Source organism: Chinchilla lanigera, unplaced genomic scaffold (assembly GCF_000276665.1).
Source record: "Chinchilla lanigera isolate Chin_1 unplaced genomic scaffold, ChiLan1.0 scaffold00045, whole genome shotgun sequence".
Lineage (NCBI taxonomy): Eukaryota > Metazoa > Chordata > Mammalia > Rodentia > Chinchillidae > Chinchilla > Chinchilla lanigera.
The window spans coordinates 7,911,208-7,929,387 of NW_004955446.1; the positions used below are offsets into that span (position 1 = coordinate 7,911,208).

The 18,180-nt window shown below is 40.1% G+C and overlaps 1 protein-coding gene and 1 long non-coding RNA gene across 8 annotated transcripts in view; one reads left to right on the forward strand and one right to left on the reverse strand.

The window, feature by feature from the left end:
• Positions 1-18,180, reverse strand: part of LOC102008788 — a 32,348-nt gene that overhangs the window by 3,228 nt on the left and 10,940 nt on the right. For 3 of the 6 annotated variants that reach the window (XR_001235660.1, XR_001235659.1, XR_262390.2), the window contains one exon: positions 12,947-14,590. The exons of 2 other annotated variants lie outside the window; for them this stretch is intronic. This is a non-coding gene — a long non-coding RNA (uncharacterized LOC102008788). One more of the 6 variants, XR_001235662.1, reaches the window with a different exon arrangement.
• The window catches only part of Pde4d (phosphodiesterase 4D, cAMP-specific), a 1,338,202-nt gene continuing 1,323,140 nt past the window's right edge, over positions 3,119-18,180 (forward strand). For both annotated transcript variants that reach the window (XM_013518413.1, XM_005392663.2), the window contains exon 1: positions 3,119-4,126. The gene's annotated coding sequence lies outside the window, so the exon portion shown is untranslated. The remainder of the gene's footprint in view (positions 4,127-18,180) is intronic.

The following is an 18,180-nucleotide window of genomic DNA, read 5'->3' on the forward strand; positions in this document are numbered from 1 at the left end:
TCCCCAGCCCCTTGTAATTCTAGATTTGGTATGCATAAATCCTCAGTAAATTCTTGATATAAGGTTTGGAGTTACAGCTCAGGGTTGGACCATGGGCTTAGAGAGTGCACAAGGTCCTGAGTCCAAACCTCAGCATATGTGTATGCACACACACACACACACACACACACACACACAATTATTAATGATGCTGATTGCTTTATTCACAAGTGTGTGTTGAATACTTCCAACCTGCTTAGGCACCAGGTGTGGAGATGCACAAAAAGAAGTCCCTACCCACGTCACAGAGGAGAGGCTGACTTACACATGCATATTTTCAGTCTCTAGTGGTACAGTGGGGAGCTCAGAGGATAGCATTTCTCACGCCTACAGGAACACTGCTTCCCTACTAGGCTGACCTTGCAAGAATTTCACTGATTTATTTATCCAGTGGTGCTGATGAAGCACTTATAATTTGTCTCATTTTCTAATTATTAATTTCATCTACTGTTTTTACCTCTCTAAGCTGCCATTTACTTGATTTCCCTAGAAATAATTAGCATCAATAATAGATTTTTTTTGGTAAATATATTGCCACTTACTGACATAGAAGTGACATCCATTAGCCAAGTGTGGGGGGGCACACAATAGTTAGGATCATAAGCTCACAGAATGCTTGGAATTTGTGCCTTATATACTTATTAGCATTTAGCTTACAGTGTAAGTGATTTGCCTGTGGCCACACATCTAATTGGTGTAAAATTGCCTGAATTTTGTAATTCATCTTATTATGCATGTATATTAATTATTGTTTCACTGGTATTCTGTGGCAACCTCTCTGACATAGAACATAAGTTTATTGGATGCAGACATTTGTGTCTTTATTTTTGTACCCCTAGTGCCCAAATGATTGGTTAGGGATGAAAAATTTGTTGGATAAATGATTAGAGAAGGTATTGGTCAGGGTTTTCCAGAAGAACAGAACCAACAGGAAATACGTAGATATAGAAGAGGTTTATTATGGGAATTGGCTTACGTGTGTTGGAGGCTGAGAAGTCTCACAATATGTTGTCTGCAAGCTGGAGAGATAGGAAAGCTGGCAGTGTAATTCAGTCCAAGTCTGAGGGACTGAGAACCAAGGAGCCGATGGTGTAATTCCCAGTAGGATGCCAAGGGCCTGACTGCTACTGCGGGGATTGCTGCTAGGGTGGGTCCCAGAGTTGGAACGCCCAAGAATGAGGAGGTCCAATGCCCAAGCACAGATGATGTCCAAGGCTCAAGAGAGAAAAGGGTCAGTGCCTTTGTTTTTTTGTAATCATTGAGCGTTCAACACATTGAATGATGTTGCCCACGTTGGTGAGAAAAGATCTTCTTTATTCAGCTTATTGTTTCAAATGCCAGTGGCTCCCAGATATAGCCTCACAGACACCCCAGATATAATATTTTACTTGATATTGGGGTATCCCTAACCCAGTCAAGTTGACACATAAAATTAATTATTCTGAATGATAATAATGAAAAAAAAAACATGGGATTTTCCTTGGGTTCTCAATGAAACTGTTTTCCTACTATATTATGTACAAAAATAAAACATATTCATTATTTATTTAACATATACTCTGTGCCTCAATAGGCACCATATTGAGGTTTAGATTAAGACAAAGCACCTGTCCTAAAGGTGGATCCCTGAAGATTAATGTACAAATGGTTGTAAAGCAAGGTAGAATTTAAGTGCCCCAAACAAGATCTGAGTGCATAACTAAGGCAAATCAGAGCATGGGACTATCATCCATTGTGGGAGAGGGAAAACAGGTTGTGCAGAGGAGGTGACTTTTGACCTAAGCCCTGGGAAAGCATCTAAATTCCAGAGATAAAATGAAAGGAGGGGACAGGACGGCAGGGTGGGCAAACAGGTTTGGAAAACTGCTCAGAGTCTCTTTCAGCTGTAGTTTATGCAGTGAGCTGCATGTATGTGAGCAAAGTGAAACAAAGTCAGCAGAGTAAGTCAAGGTCCCAGCCAGCTTTACCTGCGCAAGTTCAGGGCCCTGTGTGTGGTTCACCGACCTTTCTGGTTTTCAAATTTAGAAGTGATGAACTTAGGTCATTGTCAGCAGAAGGTGGGCTTGTTTTAGGAGTGGGAGAAAGAAAGAGTGAGATAAGTTGAGGGGTGATTTCAGGATATAGGTGGTGAGCAAATAAATTACAGGGAGGCAGCAGTGATAAAAGGTTGGTGAGTAACATAACACGGACAATGCAAGATTGGAAAGAGCCAGAGAGAGTGATGCCACTACCGGCATGCTTTTGGTGCTTATCACAGCCTGTTTACATTTTCTGTGCAAGCTCTTTTCTCATCAAGACTGTGAGCTCCTAGAAGACAGGGCCCAGGTAATCTTCATCTACAAAGTGAATATGGCCGATGCTTGCTAAATGTACATCGGATAAATGAATGGAAGTTAGGAGTGCCGGCTTGGTGACGGCTGAGGTGTTGGTGGCAATAGTGTGTTTCTGCTGGAACTCGGGAGTGTGGCCCACTTTTTAGACTGTCTTGAAATAGATTATGGAGACAACTGGAGAATAACTGTGAGCCGCAAAGTGCGGGTAAAATACGGTAGAGATGGTGTGCTCTGGGGCAGAGGGACTGCTGTCGTTGCTTTCTTCAAGACAGTAGGAGAGATTGGAGGGAAAATTTGCATGGCGTTCATAGGAGACACTGGGAGGTGGAGCAAAGCCTGGAAGGATGGGAAGGACTGAGGTGACCGTTTGAGCTGTGTTCACCGTGGAGTGGCAGGGAAGGGGCAGGGAAAAGGGAAGTGGCGCAAGCGGGCTGCAGTGGAGACGGAGGTGAGTGTGGGCTGTGCAGTCACATGCTAGCTTGCAGGGCTGTCCTTTTCCTGATGTGTTTGGTGGTTCCTGTAACTTTACTTACTCTCTCTTGTCTGAATTTCCCCTTAAACCCAGTGGGTTTAATAATAATAATAATAATATTAATAACCCCTGCACAGATGCATATATGATCCTTAGAATGGAACTCAAATGTAGTAAGTCCTCCATAAGCATTAAATCCTCCTCTTCTAACTGAAATCCACTAGGACTAGGATACTTTGGCTGTTTTACCCTATTTAATCCTTAACTATGTAGGTAGGTGTTATTGTCTTCATTCCATGTGTGAGGAAAGCGAGGTGCAGACAGGCTTCATTATTTCCTAGGTTCCCTTAGCCACTAAGAGATAAAGCTTTCCTATGAGAGCATCTCACCCATCCATCTGGCCCCACGCCTCAGACTTCCCACACTAACGCACAGCTCAAGCCTGGTAGATATGGCAAGACCACTTGCTGGGCAGATCAGATCAGATTTGATCCATACTAAGGCGCTATGGCTGACTTTGGAGCAGGGAATACTGAGGCTACAGCATGCTGGGAAGATTCATCTGACAGTCTCACAAAAGAGCAGGCAAGGTTAGAGGACTGGAAATGGTGAGGCGCGGCAGATTTAGCGCAGCCCTAACAGGGGGATTTGCTGACTCTGTGACTGTGTTTGCGCAGATAAGGTAGAGATGACGGTATAGGACAGAGAATGACTAGAGGGGAATACTCAGGACGGAGCTTGGTGTTTCCACTTGAAAGTTTCAGACAGGGGACTCCAAGAAAACACTGATACTCTGAACACTCAAGAGGAAGTGGGGTGGGAGACTCTAGCTCTGTTCCCTTGGAGAAGATCTTTTCTAGAAGAATAGAGTTCTCTCTAGAGGCCCTGCCTGAACATCACAGAGGGGTGCTTCCTTTGCTCTACTGGCAGCTTGGATCAGATGGAAACACCCTCAGTAATCTTTCCTTCACCATCAATTTAATCTTGTCAGTCTCACTTCCTCACAGAGGGAAGCTGCAGGGTCTTTCCTTTCTTTCCGGGAGCAGGATGTTTTCTGGACACAATCAGCATATGAACGCCTTTTTAAAAAGGAGGCTTACACCTCACTGTAATTCTCATCTATAAGAGAGTGCGGTGATTTGCATTTGGGAAGTTAGAGAAATCAGTTCGGTTGACTTCCTGCTTTCTATTTCGGGGCTCTGAGCAGCACTTCCCGTTCGAGTGGGACCAAGAACACAGAAAGCTGCAATTTCTCCTGGAGTTCCTTTGCTATGGAAATAAAGTAAGTTAAGATCTGGGGCATTTGGCTTCAAGTTTATGCTGTATCTGCTTTTCTTTTTATACTATAAAGAGTGAAATAAAGAGAGCAGTTTGATTTCTTCCTTCAGGTTGAAGTCCCAAGGCTCTAGTGCAAATTTCCATGCACCCAGGAGTGCAAAATATGGTGCTGAAGCTGAGCTCCTGGCCAGATTTGGCGGTTACAGTGGCAGCTCCCTTTGACAGTTGCTGAGATTATTATCTGTGGGTTATTTTCTTTAGGTTTCCTGTCTAAACGTTTTATTTCACCTGCTCGTGTAAAAGGGGAGGGAGGGTAGATCTTTTCAGTTTTTCTCTCTCTCCTCTGTGTTTAAAGTTTAAAATTATCTTCACTTTCACAGTCTCATTTGCTTCCTTCATTGCACACTGTGAGCTGGATATTATCCCCATTTTACAGAAGGTGAAACTGAGTTTTCAGTGACTTGGCCAGTGTCACTCAGTTAATAACAACACTGAAAATGAAACTCTAGTTTTTGATCTTCAGGCATTTGCCCCAGTACTACATTGCTTTTCTGGTGGAAGTTGGAGTGTGAAGAATGCTGGCAGGAAGGAGAAATAGTGGCTGGACTGGAAAGCCTGAACAGAGCTCATGTACACTTGTGTTGTGTACCCTGATGAGGGAAATAAAAGATGTTAAGAAATTACATCACCATTCTTTTCTTCTGTTATGCAGGTCTTAGGGTCTCATTTTTGTGTTGAAGCCTGAGGATGATGACTCGCGGGAGTTGCTCACTGCGTGCAGGCAGAATAACTAAGAAGTCAGCTGGGAGCCTGGCTGTATTTACCACCTCGTAGTCAGGTGATGGCTTTCTCTGTTGGAGGATAACCTCAAGGTAGTAGCAGTGGAACACTTCCATTTTTTCTGATTTATAATTCTTGACATGTCAAATAGGGACGAGGGGAATTAATTGCGAGTTGGTGTCAGTTTGAATGCATAATGGGTCCTGGTGGTAGGAAGAGGGCTTGGAATTAGTGGCTGCTTAGAAGCTGATGACAGAGTTCTGTTTCTCAGGACGTGGAGAAGAGTAGGTCGTGACCAGTGAGGGAGGCCAGTGGAAGCCTTGCCTGCCCATTTGCCTGGCATGTCTGTGGAATGAAATTCTTCTGCCTGGATTCTGCCTCTACTCTGGACTGTGATTCTGAAGGAGTCTTTGGGACTATGCATGTTACCAGGATGTCCTGATAGACAGTGAATTCTAAGGGGCTTCTGTGCCAAGGCCCAGGGCCGGCAGGTATTCTCTTGACCCGGTCTGTGAGCAGTGCCCAGCCTAGGCATTGCTTGCTCTTCCTGAATCGAGCTGGTGCCTCTGCAGTCTCAAAGCAAAAGTGGCTCGCTGGGTGATGAGTGGGGCGCTGGCCTGGGGCCACCACCCACGTGGCTGTGGGATCATGAACTATCTGCTTTCTGGACACGAGAGGACAGTGAATGAACGAGGGGGAAATTAAATATTGGCACGTGGGCATGGCCAGCGGAAATCATACTGGAGCCAGGAACTGGGAGAGGCTTTTGAGAGTGGGAAAGAGTCTCGGAAGTCTCAGTCTAAGGCAGAGAATAAAACAAAGAAAAACCAGACTGATAGAATTCAGTGGGTTGGGACAGAGAAGGGACCATAGAGGTCAAAGACTAGCACAGTGGAAGTGATAAAGATCAGTCCTGTAATTGACCAGCGCTCTAAAGGCTGCATGGCAGTGTTTCAGTTAGGGCATCTATCTTTGCAAGTGGCCTTGAAGTAACACACACTGGATCCAAGAATGTTACATTCATGTCCAAATATGATGAAATGAAATCCATTATCCTATATAACTAATATGCCTTGATAAATTTTTTAAAACGAGTCTATGTCAGAGTGTTCGTAAATTAACTTAGATTTTAAAGACGTGAAGGAATCTTACCATTTAAACTTCACACAAACTACTCTTGTCAAAAAATTATGTTAGGGAGGAGATACTCTTTCAATGATTAGTTTTGAGTCTCTGAATTTTAATGTGTTTGTGTAAAGTAGTGTTCAGAATTTCATCCTTTCACTGGGAGTGGTTTTTTTTTTTTTAAACTCATAATCTGGCACACAAAGTCTTTAGCCAAGGATAATAATTATTTCCCAACTCATTTTACTGTGGAGACAACTAAAAGTTGGAGAAAACTATTTCATAGACAGAATTTAAACAAAATGGAAAAGTTTTTTTTTTTCTTCAAGGTACTGTGCTTTTTCAAGGAAAGGCTTCTCCAACAGCAGTTTTAGAGATAATAACCAAAGGAAAATCCTCCCAACAGCTATGCTCAGCCTTTGAGTCTGGCTTTTGGAAAATGAGCATTATTCTTTTTTTCTAAACAGGATGCCGTGAGCTCAGCCATGTACACTATGAAAATAATTGCTACGTATTAGTTCGCCTTGCGGCAGATTTTTCATACTTGTTGAAAGGCGATTGGATTCAAACCAGCACATTTAGAGGTCAACTGGTTGTTCCTAAACTGTGCAGAATTTTAACTCTTTTATGATCATGGGTTTTAACCAAATGGTCATTTTAGGGAGGAGCGACTGCATACTGTGTTTTAACTTTCTGACCTTTCTGTCCTTTAATTTTTGTAAATTCTCAGGGTTTCCTGTGGGTGAGAAGGGTCTGTGAAACAACCTATGAGCTGGCGTCTGGAAATGGATGCAGCAGGGACTGGGTTCTTTTTACACCACTATCTTGGCCAGGCTGTGGTGTAACTGCATATCACACAAACTGTCTAAATGTTGTCTCCATTCAGGTTGGTTAGTAGTAGCTAGCCCTCTGTCTCTTTCTTTGTTGTCTTTCTACCTGTGAGTAACTTTTTAAATTCCTTGAATACCTTGGTGGAGAAGGCACCGTTTTGGCTCCTTTGTGCCACCAATTGAGCCAACTTCAATATTTAATGGAGATATTTACTGTTTACTCTCATCCCAGAGTGAGTATCTCCCTGGACTTGGGATTCAATGATGTTTTTTGCTTTGTGATGTTCGATGCATGGGGTAAATAGTTTATTTATTGATCTTCAAACTATATTCTGTTCACCAGTCTTTTTTGCTGGGTTTCCCAAAATGAGGCTGGGGACTGACCTGTCTCAAATAAGTTGAGTAAATTTTACTCTCCTAATAATGAAGTTCCTCATATTTTGGCTTAGTGTCTTTGTGGTCCTCTAGAAAACTTCCAGCATTTTCTTATGAGGTTTAGTTTGAAAGCTACTATGGGAATAGCTTTCTAGAAGGGAAAACTTTTTGAGATTAGTAGTTGACATTTTTACAAATGTCACACAAAAGTTCACAGGCTAAGACACTGAGAATGCAAATATCTCCTTACCCAGCATGCATGTGAACTCTTATAGCTCAAACAAAAGACAAATTAAAAATTTATAAAGTCATATTTTGTCAGACTTACAATTTAATATTCTTCACTTTCTTGCTTAGTTACTAGTTTGCCCTTAGTTCTTTTCTTTCCTTATTCACCACAATTTTTAGCTGTGAGACTATGTGAAAATCCTGTGCTTGTGTTCTTCATCTGAAAAATGGGGCTAACATTGCCTACTTTTGCACCACTGTGAAAGTTAAATGATTTAGTCCATGTAACATGCTGGGATCAATACCTGGCACACAGTAAGCATTAAATAAACGTTAACTGTCATTATTACCATTTTTGTTATAATGCTAGTACCTTTCATATTGCTATGCTGTATGGAGGTATTTCATTTAATGTATAGGTTGTCTCCTGGGCAGGGTGGTACAAACCTAGGGGTTGAGCTTAAAATCGTTCTCTTTCTCCTCTCTCACTATACGAGTCTTCTTTGCCAGGCTGGCTGGTAGACATTGTATGGGGGATGGTGGTCCTGACCCAGAGAACTGGGAGAATATATCACCAACATGGCCCTGGGAGTACAGGTGGAGAGTGAAACGTGGATTTGTGGCAGGGTGACTGTTCAAGCGCTGGAGGGAGGACAGGGAAGATCAGAGCAGGTAGAATGTGAAAAGGAACATCGCTCAGTGGTGGTGTACAGAAAGAGACCAGCAGGTGGGAGCCAAGAGGCTTAAAGTTCAGCTGAAGGACTGCTCCTAGACACTCCCTTGTCTTCACCAACTGCCTGTGTAGTATCTCCTGGCCCCTTCTGGATGTATATTGCCTCCAATGCCCTCCTGAGCTAAAGTCCAGTTGTTCTTGAGTGTTTTCTTTCAATTATACTGCCTTTTTGTTTCTTTGATTACATTGTTCTCACATTCCTCTCTATTTAACTCACTCATAACCTACAGTCCTGTCTTAAATTGTTTCATTAATTATGAGTCTTTCACAATTAACTTTTATTCAGTTCTGTTCTATCACCAACTTAGTATTCACAAAACTAAGGTTCACATCTGAGCTAAAGCAAAAAGGTATAGCTATGCAATACCTATTAATGATCTCATATGTTACTCTAACATGATCACATTGAGAATTCTAAGAATTTTCTCAACACTTAGATGGAAATAGCTTTGACGTTGAAAGAATTGATATTATCCTAATGTATGTTCTTTCTATGCATGGGTGATACAGTCCTCCATGTAACTTCTTTCTAAGAAGTTGTCTATATTTCTAATTTATGGTTCTAGAAAACAATGGAGTAGATTCTTTTGAAAATTAAAAGAATAGTTATTAGGAAATAATATGGGAGAGAAGGGATTATTTGTTGATATTTTTAGAAAGCACAGTTTTTCAAATATGTTTGACTGTTTTCAACAATAAGAAATAGGTTCTCTATCATAGTCTATACACGTCTACGTGGTTTGTGTGTATGTGTGGAGAGCTTAAACAAAAGTGTAATGCCATGATGCTTAACCTTACTGCTCTAACTGCACTTTAAAACATTTCAGTCCTACTATATTAAAAATAAGGTTAATTGTAATCACTAAGCTCATAATTTGAAGTTTGGAAAACACTGGTCTAGAGCACTATTCATGCCTCTTAAGCACATATCCATTACCCCCATGTGTTACATGGTAAGGTGTGGCCACCTCAGTTACATTTTGAGAGATGGCTTTCTCTTTTCATTCTGACTTAAAAAAATAAAAATAAATGAAAAGAAAACTAAAATCAAGAACTAGCAAGTTCTGTGAAACATAATCCATTCTCTCTTTTGTGCTTTTCCCTAATAATTATTCTTTTTCAATGTTCAGAAAAGCTTCTATCCACTCTACTGCTTCCTAACACCACATATAGAAACTCTCCTTCCACTTTGTCTTCCATTTAGTCAAAGGGCTGCCTTCTGCTTTTTTGTCTTTCTTCAGAATTAGCTCATGGTGGGATTTGTGTGCTAAAATACCTGTGGGTTGATTTCCCAGCTCTCATCCAGCACCCCTGCCCCTGCCATTTCCCATACTAATGTAAGCTTACTCGGTCCCTTCCATTGTCTTCCACACCCAATGGTCCTGTGCCTGGGAAGCTCGAGGAGCTAGATATTCATCATATATGTTAATAAATCAAGCCTCATTTTAAAGGAAATGTCTCCAAAGAATATAACCTTCTGGGAGACTGAGAACATGAAAACAAGTGTGTGTTAGTTACTTTTCTTGCTGCTGAGAATACCTGACACCCAAAGTTAAAGGAAGAAAGGTTTATGTAGCTCACATCTGTGGAGGTTTCAGTCCATAATCTGCTGGCTCCAGGGCAGGTGGCACAGGGAAGAGGGGCAACTGTTCATGGCGGACAGAAAGTAGCAAAACTACAAGGAGCCTTAACAGCATCTTTCTGCCCCTTTTATCTTATCCAGACTCTTTAGGATGGGTAGCACTCACATGCTTAGTCCTAGCGCCCTGAGCCTAGCATTGCACCATGAATCAATCCCAGCATCACGCAAATTAGATCTAGTCACCTCTGAAAAAGCCCCACCTATGACCACACGAGGCTTTGGAGGGACATCCGGACACAAGCCACCACAGAGTGGGAGTGGAGAGGGGGTGAAATAGTGGAATGGGGTGGAACGTTGATAGAGATTACAAGAAAAGGTCAGGCAGGCTCTCAAAAGGAGAGAGGCAGGAGGCAAAATCCTGTGCCAAACAAGACTGGAAGGGTAGCCAAGAAGCAAGGGTGAAAGCAGAGATGAGTTGCAGAAAGGAAGGAGAGAGGAAAACAGAGCGGGTAAGAAGTCGCTTACATGGAGGAGAAGGCTGGGAGTGAGAGAGAGGAATTTAGAGGTTTTAGCATTGGGAGAGGAACCCAGGTGCTACAATCGGTATAATAATAGTTGAACAGAGAGAAAAACCAATCTACACTCAGTCCTTCTTCATGGACTCCATATTTGGAAATTCACTCACTTGCTAACATTTGTTATCCCCAAAGCAGGACTTTGAGGCTTTTGCAGCCATTTGTGGACAAGCACAGAGCAGTGACACATTTGAGTTGCAAAACACGTATGTTCCCTGCTGATGTCAAAGTATAGTGGCCTTCTTGTTTCAGCTCTTGTACTGTTAGCAAGCGTGCTTTTCATGCTCTAGTTAGTGTGTTGTTTTTGAATTTTTTGTACTTTTTTTCTGGTGATGCCACCATGTGAAATGGCTTCCTCGTATGGTGCTGAAGTTCTAGTTAGTGTTCCTGAGTGCAAGGAGAACGTTTCTTGTAAAAGATGTGTATGTGTTCAATAAGTTTCTATCCACAAGCGTTAAGGAGCTCTTGACAGTGTGTTCATTGTTAATGAATTAAGAGGGTACATAAAATAAGGTGTCTTTCAACAGAAATCTACACCAAACAGGGTTAGCTTAGGACTGGTTGATGAAAATGTGACCAGAGGCTCACAGAAACTTAACTTTGTGTTTCTCCTAGGAGCAGTTGTCCGGTATTTTCTAAGTCAGTATTTTAAGCAACTTTATAGAACATAATAACTACCACAAATAACAAGAATCAACTACATAAACATTTTATTTAAGCTAAAAAGAGACTCAGCCATATGTATGTTTATGTACTTTATAGAATTAGAGTCACCCCAAATAAAACTGAACTTTTAAAATTTCACTTTTAAAACACTGTTGTCTTTTGTTTAGAATAAGATTCTAAACATAATTCTTTTTGGTTCAGAACTTTTTCAGTTTGAGCAGATATTTACTGGTGAATATGTTGCATTAATTAAAAAGAGTTGAGTTAGGTATAGTTTGTGTCTCCAAGAAGCTCCCAATCTATGTATGGAAAACAGCAGCGGGGTGCAGTCCATGGGACTGACATTAATTTGTATTCTGGAGCAGATATCAAACAGACAGACTTGGGGGATATCCTACCTACTTCTGAGCATCAAGGACCCAGTCTGGTTATAGAAAGTAGGCATGGACTTTCCACAGAACAAATATGTACAGACTGCCAGGGATTTGCAGATAGAGGGGATCCTAGAGGCCCAGCATATGGTAGGGACCTACGCATGTTTAGAGGTAGTGCTCTAACTGGAAACCAAGCCTCATGACTAAGGTGGACACTGAGCCATGCGTGCTATGTCCTTGGACTGCTTACTAGAGTCCTGGTTAACAAATGAGCTCATGGTCTAGGGACTCTTCCTGGGTTATATATGTAGAAGTCAGTCTGAGATTGTTTCATGATAGATTTCAAGGAGTCTGTTTTTCTATACATGAAGATTTTTACAGAACAAAGTCCACAGATTTCATGAGATTCTCAAAGAAGTTCACGGTTCTAAAAAAGTAGAACTATTTGTATTTAGAAATTGACTTTATGTCATAAGCAGCCACCTACATTCAGGTTAATGGTGCTTTTGACATTGTATTTTGCATCTCTATTAATCTAGTAGTAAACTTCTCTTTTTGCTGCTTGTATTGCTGGGATTGTGGTGAAACAAAACTTCCTGTGCTGCTAGGGGCAGTAGAAGTTGGTAGATTTCTAAAAAGACATTTTCCACCTTTAAAAAATACTTATTTTTCATTTTTAAAAATTCTTTTTCACCCCCTTCCCTGCCCCTCCACCTCTTGGTCTCTTTGCCTTTTGGGAAAGCTCTATCTCCCTATGTACTATTATCTGTCTTTTATTTTGCTCTTTATTCACATTTTGGATTTCTCATATAAGAGAAGCCATGTGATATTTAAACTTGTATGTTTCATTTATTTCACTTAACATTATGGTCTCCAGGTGCATCCATTTTCCTACAGATGACTTAGGTTTATCCTTCTTTATGGTACAGTAGTAAATGCCACATTTTCTTTATCCATTCATCTGCTGATGGACATATATAGGGTGCTTCGAAGATTTGGCTATTGTGAATTATGCTGTTGTAAACATGGGTATGGATGTATCACTGGGTGTCTTTAACTTTTGGGAAGTACTAGAAAGGGAATAACTGAGTCAAATGGAATTTCTAAGTTTTAGTTTTTTGAGGAATGTCGTACTGATTTCCATACTGGTTTTACTAGTTTACATCTCCACCATCAACGTAGAAGGAGTCCTTTTATCCCTGCAGGCTCAATAGCATTAGTTACTATCTGATTTCTTGATGATAAGCATTCTTTCTGGAGCAAAGTGGATTCAGAGTGTTGTTTTAACTTATATTTTTTGAATGGCCAGTGATAGTGAACATTTTTTTCATTTATTGGCCATTTGTACTACTTCTTCTGAGAAATGTCTATTCATTTCAGTTGCCCATTATTTGATTGCGTCTTTTATTTTTTTGGGAGGGGGGGAGTCAAGAACATATTCTAAGGAAGTAACTACAAAGTACTCAGATAAAAGAAATAATTAGACATTATTCATAAAGATATTCATAGCACTTTTTTACAATATAAAAATTGTCAATCAAAATAATTATCTAAAATTATGTTGAGAAATATTTAATGCAATACCATAAAAAGTTCACAGGATAGTATAATCACGACTGGTAAAGATGGGACCAGAAGAATATACATTAGCAGGAATTATCTGTTGTTAATAGAACCACAGGAGTTTCTTTTCCTTCTTTATTCTTTTGCTGTTGCTATATTTTTCAAATTGTCAAAATTACCATGTATCTTTAAAACCAGAAAAATGTTAAATCTTATTTGGTCCCATTTTAATTATGCTTTACTGAAAGAAAGTATTGATTTTATTATTATTTTTTAATTTCTCCACTTCAAAAATATCTTACCACTCATTTGGCTGAAAGTTAAAATGAATCCTCTGTTATTTTGCATTTTATTCCATCATAACCCTCATTTCTTTCCATGATGTCATTTCAGCTTACACTCTGGTCTCAGCTGTGCAATTTGACCTCCGTTCCCTCTCCTTTTTGTTTTTTCCCTTGTCTTTTTTTCTTACATCTAAGTATTGTTTTCATTTCACAGCCTTAGTGCCTCCTTTTTTCCTCTCCTGGGGATACAGTATGTACTTTTCAGTTGTCCCGCTATTCACCCCTGCCCCTTGTTTCTTTTAAAAATTTGTAAGGGAAGGAAAGCATTCCTTAAATGGTCTGTTCTAAATGTCAGAGTCTTGGTAATGTACTTGTATTAATTTTGTAGTATTTATTCCCTTTGGGATTCCACAACTGTGAAATGAATTCCTGAGGGAATGGAAAACACAAATGCAACTATGAACTTATGTGTGTTCATAGGTGTGCATGTATTTATATGGACACACATGAGTTTGTGTTTGTGTTTGTGTGTGCACATATATGTCAGTATGTATGAATACATGTTCTGGCTCTTCCAGGTCAGGAATTGTGCCATTTCTTATAAACTCTGCAGAAGCAGGAGCTCAGTGGTACTGAGTGCCCCTTCGCCTGTCTCTGATTAGCTCCCTTTCAGAGTTGGTCATGAGGGCCTCCGACTGTAGGCATAGGAAGGGGACACTTTAATCTGCTTTGGTACCAACAGGCTGGCACCATACTTTAAAAGCGTTCATGAAGCTAATGTAAATTGAGTTGGTTGTGTGGGCTCTCCAGCCACTACCTGGATGAGACAGAGACAGGCAGAATGGCTGTCAGTCTCTCTGAAAACCTTCTATTTAGCAAAAAAGGTACGTACACGGAGTAAGATGGTGGAACTCCAATCATTTACAGTATATGTGAATTCAGACTGGACTGAAATGGCAGCTTGAGGAAGGAGCCAATAAGCACCAAATCCAAAGATTCACTGGGTTCAAAATCAAGGGCAGGATTTATAAGATGAACCTTTGAAAGTGCACATTGGAATTCAAAGTAGGTATTTGTAATTGAAGCGCTATGTTTATTTTATTTTCATAAATCTAAGATCTGGCTTTGAAGCTGGCTCCAGGGTATATCCATCAGCACTGAGCCCTGAAGATTTGCCTGCTAAATCAAAGGTGTGATAAAAAGCAAAAGACAGATATGACACAGGCTTGCAAAGTGCAAACACCCATGGCTGCGCCGTCGAGTGTTTAGCTCAGTGTCGCTTGATGTAGAGAAATGAACACTGTGATGCTCTGTGTGATGGAGGGCTCTTCCTTCTCCAACCAGGGGACAGAGCTGTAGAGAAAAAGATAACTAGTAAGATGAATGCTTCCTCTCAGTGTAATTTTCTAAAGCCCAAAGTCACATGGATGAAAAACGGGCTTTATTAAAATTGCTTGGCTGGAAACAAGCATGCAAATTGTACAAGATTCTTAAAGGTGCCAAAACGGGAGCAGAAACCCGATGATACAGAAGGATGAATAATGCTAATGCTATAATAGTGGCCCTTGCCACAAATGGCCTTTGGAAATACTGTGAAAAGGTTGGTCTGTTATCCCTGCAGACATTCATTCTGGTGCTTTGATCTGATCTCTCCTGTCTAAGCCATGTGATAGTTCTTCCTCTCCTTCCTCCTTCCTGGTCACCAACAGCCCCCTTTCCAAGGAATGCTGACTTCAGGAATGATCAATCAAGCACACACTTGTGCAAGTGTAAGATTTGTATTAATCTTGTATTAATTTGTATTAATTCCAAGATTTGTATTAATTCCAAAGTGTTTGACTTTGGTGTTATTTTATTTTTTTTTTTTTTGGAGCCAAACATCTATCTTCTGCAAGCAGGTGAATTAAGCTCTTTTACTGCACTTTGGTGTAGGAAGAGTAGGCTTGCTGAGGAGCTTCTGTTTGCAACCCAGTCTTCGAACACTACAGGGTATTAAAAAAACAAACGATAAACAGGAACTCTTTAGGTATTTTGAGGTTAGCATCTTGTTTAGAAGCATCCCCCCTTTGCTTATTTGGATGATGATTTTTAATTTTCAAATCAGAGTGACTTCACTGACTTTAAAATCATCAAATAAAATTGAAAAAGAAGATGTAAATCGTTGGAAAAGATGGTGCAATCAGTTCCTTCCCAGGCTTAGAACTTATTGAAGGTGATCAACTGTCGCACAGATTCAGACTGTGTTTATATCGCTTTGCTTTGGCTTCCTGCTTCAGTGTGGAGGCTGCTTTGTAACCTGATCTCTTTCGCAGGGAGAATGAAACTGCCTGAGGAACAGAATAGAGCACTAGTGATGAAATAGTCGGAAGGGCTGCCTCAAACAGCAGATGTAGCAGAACTGCTTTGCTTTTTAAAAAATGTTGTTTTTTACATGTCATGCTAAGAATATATACCTCAAAAGACCTAAAAAAGAAACCTGAGCGAACTAGAGAAGCAAGCAGTGATTATACAAAAGCAATATGCAAGTTCACAGAAGTGAAAACGCATAAACCTAGATATATAAAAGATTTCTTAAATTGCAAGGGAGCTTTTGATAATACACTCAAAACAGAAGTAAGAAAGGTATCAGAAAATTTAATAGTCCTTGGGGAACTGCAGAAGGCTATAGAAAATGATGTAATAACATTAATGTGTCCTATGGGATATTCTTATTCCCTTGACCTCTCATCTTTTTTTTCTTTTTAAAAGTCGCCTTTGGAAAGCCTTACATGGATGATCCACTCTACCTGCTGACTTGAATTTAGTCCTCTGAACTCTAACTTATTGTACATACTGTAGATGTCCCCTTTAATTGCTCATTGTGTGGCTTTGGCACTCTGACCAGCTTTAAGTGAACATGCCTTTGGCGTCTTTGCAGGTTCCTCTCTAGTTTCAGTTGAATCATTGTGTTTGCAGGTGGTGTTTAACAAGTGATGCCTGGGTCACAGGATACTTCCAGATTACAAAGAAAAGTTAATGGAAAGACCTCCAACTATGCCAATATTATTAATATGTATATGTTTTGTTCTGAAAGACCTGTGTAAGCTCAAATACAGCAAAAGCAAGAGGGAGCAGTTACACGTATAATAGTGAGAATGTAAAAGGCAGTTCACTGTTTTGACATGAATAATAAAAATGATCAGAGCAATAATGATACCATCACTTTGCCTGTCTATAGGTTCTCGATTCTGTGGAAAGCATTTTTATATAACCAAAAACATGGTGGTGGTGGTAGGGGGTAAAGGAAGAAGCAGAAATAAATGTAGGGAAATATAGATATAAAAAGACAAATGTTCCAAAGAAAATAATAGTCAAGAATAAAGAAATGGAAGAAGAATTTGCTAATAACTTGGAACAATTATTAGCTAAGTAGAACACTAGGCAGTGTATCCAGTAAAATATTTAGAGTGTGTTGTTTTAGCTGCCTGTAGATCATGGCGTATTTTGACTTGTTTTCTCTCAGGTAAATAGCAGAGAGCACTTTCTGGATTCTCTTTTTTCTGTTTTCTTTCACTAGGGTTGATATTGGTATTAGTGTCTCTTTATTCCAGGTGTTCTATTTCATATGGTCAGAAAAGATATGAAAGCGTACACGATACTCAACTTCAGCAGCATTTGAGTAATTTCACAAAAGCTCAGGAAGGCAGAGAGCTGCATTGAAATTTGCTCTTTTAAGATTCTGAAAACATCCTAATTCGAGGAGGTTGGGCTAAAGTTTTGCTGCTTTTAGTAACTTACTCTAAAGACGTTTAAAAAAGAATATCCTGACATTATTGTAGAATTGATATTAAATCTGGAATTGAACAAAAATGCAGATAAAACGTTCTTCCTGGCCTGTGTCAGAGCATACAAAGGTCCTGCTGACTGTGTTACTGCTTAGGAGGGGTGAGCTGCCTATTCGGACTGACACTTGAAGTGGTGACCTCTGTCTAGCTGTGTTTCTGGGGATGGCAAGCTTCTCTTACTTTTGGATCTGTTTTGTTCAGAAATAACATTCACCTTAGTCGGAGAGCAGGTGATCCACTCTGAAATACCAGGATTAGTAAATTTTTGAAAGTAGGTCAGAAAGAAGATGTGAATGATGGTTAAGATGAAACTAATAAAATCCTTGGACGGTTTTGGCTGTGTCTAAATAAGAAGAGAGATTCTCTTGAATTGAACCGTATTTCTGTTGAGAACAATATTGTAGAGGCAGAGTTTAATTTAACTGCCTTTGGAAAGCATGGATCAATTATTTTCCAAGATTCAGAGATCAATAACTCTTGTTCTGCAGTAAGTCTACTTTCCACCCTGAGTTCTGAAGCAGTGTAAAGAGTCCTGTCCTTTGCAAATCAAAGACCTGTGTCCAGGTGAGCTCTGGCATTCTAGCAGCTATAGTGATGGGGTGAAAATCTTAATCTCTTTGAGCCTTGGTTGATTCAGCTCTGTGAGGGGATGATTTCAGCCTTGCCTTATAATAATAGCAATAATTTCTGTTTCTAAATGCGTGCCATATGTCAAGTACTTGCTGTGCCTTTGGCATATGTTATCTTTAAGGCTCTTATCCATTCTGCATGGAAGGAATGATTATCATTCATATTTTACAGTTGAGAAAGCTGAGGCTCAGGTTACTCCAGTAAGTTGCCGAGTCACAGAGCTAATAAGTGACAAAGGTAAGATATGTCCACAAAGTCCCTGCTTAGTCTCCAAGGAACCTTTAGGGCTATTTAAATGGAAGTGTTTTGCAAAGGGCAAACTTCTCTGTAAATGCCTGTATTATCATCCTGATGAACATAAATTAGTTAACATATACTGATGGAATTCCCTATGAGTACAGTGGTATCTTGGTTTATGAACTTGATTCTTTCCATGATTCTGGTCGCAAAGTGAGTTGGATGAGAATTGAATCTAATTCAATGATTAGG